This window comes from Dicentrarchus labrax, unplaced genomic scaffold, assembly GCF_905237075.1.
Source record: "Dicentrarchus labrax unplaced genomic scaffold, dlabrax2021, whole genome shotgun sequence".
NCBI classification, from domain to species: domain Eukaryota; kingdom Metazoa; phylum Chordata; class Actinopteri; family Moronidae; genus Dicentrarchus; species Dicentrarchus labrax.
The window spans coordinates 16,420,844-16,432,883 of record NW_026136718.1 but is presented as its reverse complement, the minus strand read 5'-3'; the positions used below and the strand labels follow the sequence as shown (position 1 = coordinate 16,432,883).

Below are 12,040 nucleotides of genomic sequence, written 5' to 3'. Positions count from 1 at the left end.
TGGAATTACTCAGTAGGTGTCCTACATCAGGAATTAATGGACACTCACAATCAGAATCTAGTATTCACCCAGACCATGGTATAACATCACATATTGTCAACAACACAATGGAAGTTGATGTGTTTATGTAGAAAATGTAGAAAATTAGAGGACCAAGGGTTGAACTGAGTTCTTGGTACCAACCAGTTTGATACTTGATTAAAAATGTGTGATTTGTCAATATGCTGACGATCAGATTTTCTATATATTACATTTTTTACTCAAACGTTCTTTACATTATTTAATTTGTTTCACATTGAGGCAGTTATGGGTATGTAAGTGATTGATTGATGAACAAAGCTGACTTTGAGCTCCATTACATGTCAGTGGATTTATTGTTACCACCGTCCTTCATTTCATGTGCTTTTTATTTTCTAACCAACTCTGTATCATACTATTGAAGTTTAACAGTGTGTGACTCCCTCTAGTGGATGTTGTGGAGTATTCTGTTGTCTTTGCTCCAAAGGTTTTTGTACAGAGTTTTGGTGTTTCCTGTCACTGTGGGCTGCAGAGCACAGTAGTACACAGCAGAGTCTGATCGTGGCACTTTAGCTGAGATGATCTCCAGATGTACACGTTTCTCGGTTTTGTTAATGTGAGCTTTGAAATCAGAATCAGTTGGATGAATCGATCCTCCCTCTGTGATGTAGAGCAGGAACTCTGGTCTGGATCTCTGGTATTGTCGGTACCATTGGATATTGCTGATAGCACCATCATATTTACAGGTCAGGTTGATGTTTCTTCCCTCTGCAACATGTTCTTCAGTACTGTCTGGCTTTATGATGTTCATGGAACCCAGGGCTGCAAAATGAGTATTATTCATGTCAGTTAGTCTGCAAGACATTCTGACATCAACAGAAATTATTTTTCTTTCATCTTTGATCAATTTTAGATACATTTAATAAACCAAATGTATTGTTCTATCATGGAAATTGTAACCTTACACAGATAAAGCTCTATATCTGGTTAACACAGCAGGTTAAATGAGACTTTGATCTCTGTTCTAACACTCACCTATAAAGTGAGAGAAAAGTAAAAAGAGGTAAAGCAACATGTCTTTGGAGTTGTTAAAGTCAAACTGACAGCAGATGAGCAATGTTCTTCCACTGCAGTAGAATGAAAAAACTAAAGAGCCTCTCTGCTGCACAGCCCTTCTCCTCAACATCAAGCTGATTGTGCTTTTAGTTCCTCAAACATTTCTGCTCTGGAGACAGAAACAATCTCATTGGTTGAGTTCAATGTCAGTGGGAGGGGCCAGAGAAAATCCTTTTTACAGATTCTCTGCCTACCAAAGTTTAATGTAACCAATGACATTGTTTCTGCCTCAGAGAAATGTTTGCTGAATGTCCAGTTTTTTAAGATTTAGTCTTTATTCTGGGAACATGGAGGACATTTTATAGTTCCATAATAATAATTACAGCAAACATTAATATTGGATATATTGAATCAGCCCCAGCCAGGATCAGAAGCCATCATGACTTAATGTCTTACCCTGTCTGTTATGGTGGTGGATGACTTGTGGTCGATGACTTTGACTCCTTCCCAGTCAATGCTGTGACTGATTTTGGTCTGGAGTTCTCAGACAGCTGATGTTGTCTGTTTCTGTTGTTCATTCAGTCTCTTGTTCAGGGTTCTTGCTGCTTCACAATAGTGTTCCCCATAGTTATTTAATGTGTTATCAGAAACCACTCCAGTCTTTCTCTTTGGATGAACCCTGAACCATTACACTTGGTTGAAAGCTCCTTAAAGCTACTTTCCTCGACCATTGAGGCCTCCAGGCTCAAATTCAGTTTCAATTTCACAGCAGTGTGATGTGCAAACTCATTGTAGAGAAACAATAAAAGGTGGAATCAATGATAAACAATTTGAATAAAAATCGCTTTCCTCACAAATGCATTAATTAGTAAACAATATGACGTAAAATCTATCAATTCCTTGTCTATAGTATATATCGGGTTTTTTTTATATTGTTGCGCCCCCTGGTGTCACTGAGTGTTTGGTGTTTGTTTGTGCCAGGTCAGATTGTGGTGTTGACTGGGGGTTAATTGGTGCCAACTGGGAACACCTGGGCCCAGTGCTCCCAGGCTATATAATCAAGGCCCTGTTGCCCGTTCTAGCTCTCTGCTGCTTCTGGTTTGTATTGTTTGACTTGTCCTAACTTGTTGTTTGATTTGTACTAATTTGTTGCTCTCTTTTTGCAGGCACGCTGCCAGTGGGTTGAGGACTGCTGTGTGGCCTCATCTTATATTTTGTTTTGTACACATTACAACATACATACATTATCCCTCATGCACACCTTACTGACTACACTGGTATTCACATTCTATATTTAAAGTATTTAGTTGTTCAGTTCATAATTTGACTTTTTGTTCAATAAATTACTTTTTGTTATTCCTTAAAGTGGTGTATCTCTCATATTTGTCATGCCTTAAGAGCCAGGGTGTGACAATATGATAAACCTTTGTTTTGTTCTGTGTTTTCCTTTTATGTTGCGCATGAGCCCCAACGTGGGCATTTTGATTTATTCTGTCCAAATCTGGGACAATAAGTCATCCATAACCTGTATTAATTCAAAGAAAAAAAAATAAAGCTTTTGATTTGGACAACTGAAGCATTAGCCTTTGTCTCTTTCAAAACACTTCTCATTAATGATTGCTATATATGCAGACTAATATACACTACACTGCATAACTTTACAACTTAGTCATTATGAAAAACAAACAGTGGGTGGTATGACTCGGGGCTCAATTGTCTTTGTAGCCTACTATAAAGCTGAGGATCTTGAAAAGAGAAGGTCAAATAGTTGATCAATGAAAACAATGTAGGGCAGGAATAACATTGGTCAGTACACAAATCTAAGTTATTACTCATATTCATAAGCCAACATCTCATAAGATGTCATAGGCCTATACATTTTATTGTGTACTATACAGTATATACAGTACTTCACTGCCTTTTCATTATCATTAACTTTGACTTTATTGCACTGCTCTTTTTCTATATATTTTGTTCAATTTGTTTTTCTGTTGTATTATTCTGTATTTTTATTCTTAACCACCATAAATTTCTTTTTGGTTCTATGTCTGTGCTAATTATGTTCTTGTGCTGCTGGAACACCTAAGTACCACTAGATACAACCCTAACTCTTGATATCTACAGTATAATCCAAGTGAATTATTAAGTGATCAATGAGAAAAACATAAAAAACACACCATGTCACAACATGATCAAATGTTCTGTAGCCATTTATTCTCGAACACAAACTCACTCATCTGTGTGACATTCACAATAGGCCAAATTATTTCTCTTGTCCATCATTTCCTCACAGAATTTCCACATCCTCTGTGTGTAAAATGTGAATTTGAAGGGCTCCAGGATTGATCATTGATCTTTTCATAGTCATCCACTTGATCTTTCCACACCCTCCCATACTGCAGAGCAGCCTCAGCCTGGTTCTCCTCCCCCATGTACAGAACATCAGGCAGGTCCACTTTGGCAGAGAACAGTTGTTTGTTGGCCTTAACCCACTCTGCTGCATGTCTGTAATCGCGAAGAATGCGATCTTCAACCGAGTCCTATGGAAAAGACAGAAAGATGTCTGTACCATAGCTACTGCACCAACAGTATCTGACCAATAGATACTGTGAAAAAGCTTACCCCTTCCACTTGTGTGTCCACGTCGGCAGGTCTGACGGAGACCTCAGCCTGCTGCTCTTCTTCCTGAAAATATATAGATAAGCAAAATGATCAGTTGTAATATTCAAAACACAAGCTCCAAAAAGAAGTAAAAGAAAAGATCCCATCAGTGCCCTCCTCTAATATGTCCACCTAGACATATTAGAGAGCTCAACAAATGTTAATTTTCCAATCCAATCATGCATTATCTAGACACTTTATTTTTAAACTGCAGACAGCAGGTCTGACCTTAACTTGTGAATGGCATATTCTTTAAAGCGACCCCACAATTGCAGTACAATTGGAAAAAAGATTGGTAAAAAAAATAGGGAAATGGAAATGTTGGTTTCTGACCTGAAACAAAAGAAAAACTCAGATGGAACTCAAACAAAATTAAAATCTGACCTCAGTTGTGTCATCCACCTTCCTTTTCATCAGCCTAAATACTGGTGGCACCTCACTTCGCAGGAGGGCTTTTGATGCATCTGTCCAGTGGGCGAACAGCTTTCCATGGCTCAAAAAATGATTAAACAATAGAAATAAATAAAAATTTCTTGTAACAATTTCAAGTCATTAAAATATAAAAATCTTTGCAGTCTCACCTTCCAAGGTCAAAATTTTCCATAAGGATGATACACCACCACTGTCGCAAAAGTGGCATGTCCATCTGAAAAAAATAAATAAACAAAAAGAAAAAAAAACTCACACTATGTCATAATAAATGTTTTGTTGTTGTAATTTTGAGCTTACTTTGATTGCATGAATCAACTTACAATAGAAAAGTCATAGGGAGCATCCAGTGTGATGTAAAGGGCATTCTAGGAATAAAACGCAGTAATTTTATTTTAATGCTTATTTCTTTAACGCACACAGAATTACACAACTAATAAATATATAACAAATAATGTCTACTACCATCAACATGAAGATGCCACAGTCAATCCCGTACGGTTGTCATAGGAAAACCCTAGATATCAAAAAGGAGTCAATTATGTAATTATTGTTTTACAGTATTAAATTATTCAACTATTAATATATACATACATTATTATATATTATACATACTTTATACTCTTACCTGAATTTGTAATCCAGTTTTCTCTGTCCAGTTGCCAGGATTTAGTGACTGGGAAAGGTTTCTAAAAGACAGTTGCATTAAAAGATAAATAATAGATAGTAATAGATAATAAAATGATCAATATGGTTTCTTTTCATGAACATGCGTCACTGGTTCCGATTCGGGACAGACCATCCATGCATCCCTTTACATGCAGTCACACTCCACACATAATTTCAAAAGGCTTTTTTATGGTGCCAGTTTCTTGACTCAATTGTCTGAAATATGTTAATGTTGGTAGGTCATCATGTTAAATCTGTAAAACTAATATAAAATTAATAACCATGATTTGATACACAAAACTACAATTATACTTATGTTGCACCATAAAAAGGCTGTCACACAGATCTGAACATGACCTGGTTAAAAAACAAAATACGGAACTCTCTAGAACAGCTTTGGAACATGAACTCCAAAAAGCACACACAAAAAAAAGTGTTTGTTAGTGACCTCAGAAGTCCCCTCATCTCCTTATCACCAAATCTTAACGATGCTTCAGCACATTTGCAGTCAAGAAAGACTATTTCTCTCTGTGTTGGTTTCAAAACCTGTAATTGTAGTTAGTGACATTTGAACTCAACATTGTGTGAAAGGACAACACAACACAAAACAACACAACACAACACAACACAACAACAGTACTGTAATAGAAAATGAAGATACTTTTGTTAACATTTGATATACATTTTCCGTGACATGAAAACCACCTGTTACAGTAAGCATCACTACTTACAGAGAGCAGGAAATGCCCAGGTTTCCACACAGTAATGACAATGGCATCTCTGATTGAAGCATCATTCTAATACAAAGGAAAAGTTCAAAAGCAAACTGGTAACATACACAAGAAATATAATCTGAATAAAATTCAGTAGGACAAGTTGCACTTACACGTAAGCTTGCAAGTGGATCACACAATGTTAGTTTTCCACCACTCATGGGAGAAACCATTGGGGTCGGGTGCGATGCCAAATGGGTGGCAGTAAAGGCAGGGGGCCTAGACAGACCAGACCCGGGCAGCAAAAGCTGGCTTTGGGGATGTGGAATGTCACTTCGTGGGGGGGGAAGGAGCCGGAACTGGTGCGGGAGGTGGAGCACTATCGATTAGATCTGGTGGGGCTTACTTCTACGCACAGTCGAGACTCTGGATCCTTACTCCTGGATAGGGGTTGGACTTTATTCTCTTCTGGAGTTGCCCAAGGTGTGAGGTGCCGGGCTGGTGTGGGGATACTAACTAGCCCCCGGCTGAGAGCCTCTACGTTGGAGTTCACCCCGGTGGACGAGAGGGTCGCCTCCCTACGCCTTCGATCTGTGGGGGGTGGAACTATGACTGTTGTTTGTGCTTAAGCACCAAACAGCAGTGCAGAATATTCTGCCTTCTTGGAGACCCTGAATGAAGTCCTGTATTGGGCTCCAGTAGGGGACTCCAGGGAGACTTCAACGCACATGAGGGCAATGATGGAGATACTTGGGGGGTATGATTGGGAGGGAAGGGCCTCCCCGATTTGAACCAGAGTGGTGTTTTGTTGCTGGACTTCTGTGCTAGTCATGGATTGTCCATAACGAACACCATGTTCGTACATAGGGATGCTCATAAGTGTACGTGGTACCAGAGCACCCTAGGCCAAGGGTCTATGATCGATTTTGTGATCGTATCATCAGACCTGAGGCCGCATGTATTGGACACTCGGGTAAAGAGAGAGGGGGCGGAGCTGTCAACTGATCACCATCTGGTGGTGAGTTGGGTTAGGTGGCGGGGAAAGCCACTGGACTGACCTGGTAAACCCAAACAGGTAGTACGGGTGAACTGGGAACGTCTGGAGGAGGCCCCTGTCCGAGAGACCTTCAACGCCCACCTCCGGCGGAGCTTCTCCTACATTCCTGTGGAGGCGGGGGACATCGAACCGGAGTGGTTGATGTTCAAAGCTTCTATTGCTGAAGCTGCGGCTGTGAGCTGTGGTCTTAAGGTCTTGGGTGCCTCAAGGGGCAGTAACCCTCGAACATGGTGGTGGACACCGGTGGTCAGGGAAGCCATCCGACTGAAGAAGGAGGCCTTCCGGGATATGTTATCCCGGGTGACTCCTGAGGCAGTTGCAGGGTACCAGCAGGCCCGAAGGACTGCAGCCGCAGCTGTGAGGGAAGCAAAACAGCGGGTGTGGGAGGAGTTCGGAGAAGTCATGGAGAAGGCCTTTCAGATGGCACCCAGCCGCTTCTGGAAAACTGTCCGCCACCTCAGGAGGGGGAAGCGGAGAACCATTCAAGCTGTGTACAGTGGGGATGGGACACTGCTGACCTCAACTGAGGAGATAATTGGGCGGTGGAAGGAACACTTTGGGGAACTCCTGAGCCCGATTAGACAAACAAAACAAACCCACCCTCTGTGATAGAGGCAGGGCTGGAGTGTGATGGGGGATCTACATCAATTTCCCTGCGGGAAGTCACTGAGGTAGTCAAACAACTCCACAGTGGCAAAGCCCCGGGGATTGATGAGATTCATCCAGAAATGCTGAGGGGCTGTCTTGGTTGACACGCCTTTTCAACATTGCGTGGAAGTCAGGGACAGCGCCGAAGGAGTGGCGGACTGGGGTGGTGGTTCCCCTATTTAAAAAGGGGGACCAGAGGGTGTGTGCAAATTACAGAGGCATCACACTACTCAGCCTCCCTGGGAAAGTTTACTCTAAGGTGCTGGAAAAGAGGGTCCGGACGATTGTCGAATCTCTGATTGAAGAAGAACAGTGTGGGTTCCGTCCTGGTCGTGGAACAACAGACCAACTCTTTACTCTCTCAGGTGTCCTGGAAGGGGCCTGGGAGTATGCCCATCCGGTCTACATATGCTTTGTGGATTTGTAGAAGGCATATGACCGGGTTCCCCAGGATATCCTGTGGGAAGTGCTGCGGGAGTATGGGGTGAGGGGGCCACTTCTCAGGGCCATCCAAGCCCTGTATTTCCAAAGCGAGAGTTGTGTCCGGATTCTTGGTCGTAAGTTGGACTAGTTTCCAGTGGGTGTTGGCCTCTGCCAGGGCTGCGCCTTGTCACCAATCCTGTTTGTGACTTTCATGGACAGGATATCGAGGTGTAGTCGTGGGGGGTAGGGGTTGCAGTTTGGTGGGCTGAGGATTGCATCGTTGCTTTTTGCGGATGATGTGGTCCTGATGGCATCATTGGCCTGTGACCTTCAGCACTCACTGGATCGGTTCGCAGCTGAGTGTCAAGCGGCTGGGATGAGGGTCAGCACCTCTAAATCAGAGGCCATGGTTCTCAGCAGGAAACCGGTTGATCGTCTACTCCCGGGTAGGGAGTGAGTCCTTACCCCAAGTGAAGGAGTTCAAGTACCTCGGGGTTTTGTTCACGAGCGAGGGTAGAATGGAGCAGGAGATTGGCCAGAGAATTGGGGCAGCAGGGGCGGTATTGCGGTCCCTGTATCGCACTGTTGTCACACAATGAGAGTGTTGAGCCGAAAGGCGAAACTTTCGATCTACCGGTCAATCTTTGTTCCTACCCTCACCTATGGTCATGAGAGATGGGTCGTGACTGAAAGAACGAGATCCCGGGTACAAGCGGCTCTCCTCAGGAGGGTGGCCGGTGTCTCCCTTAGGGATAGGGTGAGAAGCTCGGACATCCGCGAGGGACTCGGAAGTAGAGCCGGTTCAGGCATCTGATGAGGATGCCTCAGGGCGCCTCCCGAGGGAGGCGTTCCTGGCACGTCCAGCTGGGAGGAGGCCACGGGGCAGACCGAGGACCAGGTGGAGAGATTATATCTCAACACTGGCCTGGGAACGCCCAATCAGAGTTGGCTGATGTGGCCAGGGAAAGGGAAGTTTGGGGTCCTCTGCTGAACTTGCTACCCCTGCGACCCGACCCCAGATAAGCGGATGAAGATGAATGAATGAAAAAAATGTATGGTACAATATAGAGGTCAGCCACAAAAATGGTTTTCCCCTGTGGAATACATTTCAAATGTGAGCAAATACCCATACAATATAAAAAGGAAAAGTATATTACGAAAACAATATTTATGTTTTATACCTTTTATACCTATTGAGCAATTTTCTCAATAATTTCAAAGCACGGATTTCCTATCTGCAAACCAAACAAAAAACTAAAACTTGGCAATGACATACAAACATAATTAGCTCACAATTAAATGGGTTCAAATGTTAACTCACAATTGATTCCATTTCCTTGTTCAATCCAAGCCCCCAGAGGTCAGCCTCGGGTCAGGCAACTTTTTCCTGTTTTTACAATGAGCTCGCCCGCTGGGTTGTCGGTGTCCGATACGTATTTAGGCTGATGATTGTTGAAGAAAAAAACAAAATCATAACAAGCATAATATTTAAAATTATAACATAGGAACATGGGTGGTACAGCTTCAAGATGATGCTGGGGGTCCTGAGGTTTAAGAAATCATTATCAGGCAACATAAGCATTATATTTCCAATTACCACTAAGAAACAAAACATATGTCTTTAAATTTGTTTTTACCAAATACTGCTTGTCAAAATTTGTCCAGTGTGATGTCTTGCAAACGATGTGACTCACGTCCTCTCTGTAGTTGCTTTTCTAAAAGCTGTGCTTTCGTTTTGTTGTTTCTGTGATGTATTCGGTTTCTCTTAAAAAAAAACGTGTGTTGAGGGTGCCATGTTATTGAGGAAGTAGTTGTTTTTGCGCATACATGAAAAAAGTTGCTCGGCCACCTGGCTATTTAATGAACCCTGAAGTTCTGGAACCAGGTTGATCCTCCTCAACACTTCCTGAGGGTCTTTGGTATTGGCCTCATGGAATTTGTCATACAAGACATAGTGGTCTGGGGAGCCAGTGCATGGATGCCCATCTTTATCAGGATTCTGCAACATTTCAGTCAGCCATGGTAGGGAGGTCTTGAGTTTGTTCTGCTGAGCTGCTGTGATGTTCTATGGTGTCGATGCAGCCAATCTCCCTTCATGTGGTTTGAAAGGTATCACAGTTGGCCAGCGTAGGTTGACATGAGTTGCCGGAATCCGAGCAAAGTCATAAACAGTGACATTTGGCAGGAGTTTCCAGGATAGAAGGAGGTCAGCAAAATCTCGTGGAGACTCTGCACGCAGGTTAAACTTCAAACTGTACACCACACCATATGGGCAGAGAATCACTGACCTTCAATGGAAAATTGAAAAAAAAAAGTTTAATAGTAAACGTGCAAATAGCTAATCTTAGGTAGTTATCATGCAGTTAAATGTGACCCTTACCAGATGCTCCCCAGATTTTCTGGAATATCTTGTCGTATGAGTGTCGTGTCTTCATCTCTTGCCTAAGTCTAAGAATCAGATCCATCCGCGATCCCATGCATCCAAATTACAGGCCTGGCACAGTTTACGCACAGTTGAAACCTTTTGAAATACAGACAAGAAATAAAGTAAGATGTTACTGCACAATGCAACTCAAACAAACATACATGCATACACAACAACTCTACTTTCTTCTTCATGAGCTCATCCACCAGCTGGTCCTCTGACACCATGCTGACTTCAGCTTCAGTGGAGGACTTAGCAGAGGATGCTTTTTCAAATTCTGTGTTTAACGCCATCTCAGATTGAAGTGTATTCTTTCCAATCCATGGGCCCCAGTACTCAAAACTAGGTCTTACACTGAAGCTGTTCTTTGCACGACCGGTGAAAAGTAAACGTGACATTCTTAATATGCTAAAGTGCATTGCATCATTAAGTGAGGGTAATTACTAATTACGGAAAAATGAATATATACATACTTTGGACAAAGCCACGAGAAATCATCTGCAGCTGTACAGAGTCCCAGAACTCTTCAATGTTCTCTGGGGCATCTTTGATGTCACTCACTGAAAAAAAGGAATTCATTTAACTAGTTTTGAAAATACTATGATATAACTCCCTCCCAACACACAAGACACTGTGACTTACCAGGGAAGTTGAACACTCCTTTTTTGTGTAGGTCCATGACAACTACTAGAGGATAGTAGCCACAGCAAACAAGAAAAAGAGTAATCATGGCTTGTCAATTCCTCAAAGTGGCAGTAGGCGTGCAGAACTGTATCTCTGGCAGGAATTGTCACCTTCCATGGGCCTTCAAGTAAAATGCATCATGTTTGAATTATAGTACATGAACTTCAATTCAAATGAATGTATACAGCCTGCAAACTTAGATTGTATTTGCTTACAGGTAAAATGGCCACTTGCACCAGGTAGTGTAAATGAGGCCTTACTTATGTAGAAGAAGTAATAATGACTACGAAAATACTGCACTACGGTTAAAGTCCGGCATTCAAAAACGTACTTAAGTGAAAGTGGCTAAAACAAGACACTTGACTAATTTAGTATGTTATGTTAGAAGCAAAATGTACTCAGGTATCAAAAATAAAAGTAGTGATGGTGCAGAAGCATGCTATTTCTCAATAATTTCAGTTGCTATTCGTTTTGTTTATATACTGTAGTATACAACAGAGGTGGAAAAATAAAAAAATAAAAATGTGCCATGTAGTCCTGCCACATTTTGATTCCACTTGTGCACTTAAACAGATGATATCACTAATTAGCCAGTTGACCTCTGGCAAAACATCATGGTGTGTTGCATCGTGTTGGTAGCTTGGCTGTCTCACATATCACGTTTGTGAGTTCAGAAAGACACGTTTTCAACTTTGTGACGATGCCCACCTAATGCAAGGAGAGTTTACAAAAATGTTTTATAACGTTACATACAAACAAATGCGAACAGTTACTTTACGTTATGCACTAAAAAGTTAATAATCCCTGAGAACTTAAGGTGTTGATGCTAACAGCCATTGGTGAAAGTTAACTTTGACGTTATCTAACTTAGCTTCAAAACGACAACCCAAACCAACATGTAACATTCGGTAATTTGCATCATTAATGACTTCTAAAACGTTACTATTTTACGGCACCTATATTGACGAAGAACACAAGAAACCATGCATTTACTTTCTGTGGATAAGCAAAATCAGCAACTCACTGCTACTCAGGACATATGCTGACTCGCTGGTCTCCCTCGAATTAAAAGGCAGGTGAAATCGACATTTAAACGTCCTCACTTTATTTGCATTACTGAATTATTTAATTAATTAACTTAAATAATTATTTGTATTACAAATTAACTTGTTTTAAACCCTGTACTTTTACACCGGGCTACAAATATGTAATGATAAATGCACTTGAGATACATAATTGAGCAAAAATAATTATTTA

General features: G+C 41.6%; 2 long non-coding RNA genes and 1 gene segment (V, D, J or C); 1 reads left to right on the top strand and 2 right to left on the bottom strand.

Moving 5' to 3' along the window:
• Positions 1–12,040, top strand: part of LOC127350485 (uncharacterized) — a 52,068-nt gene that overhangs the window by 16,027 nt on the left and 24,001 nt on the right. The window lies entirely within an intron of this gene.
• Positions 1–12,040, bottom strand: part of LOC127350483 (T cell receptor alpha variable 3-like) — a 51,828-nt gene that overhangs the window by 23,080 nt on the left and 16,708 nt on the right.
• On the bottom strand, positions 3,267–3,761 carry LOC127350489 (uncharacterized). Its single transcript, XR_007880597.1, has 2 exons — positions 3,697–3,761; positions 3,267–3,614 (listed from the first exon to the last, which is right to left on the bottom strand). It is a non-coding gene; the product is annotated as an uncharacterized LOC127350489 (long non-coding RNA).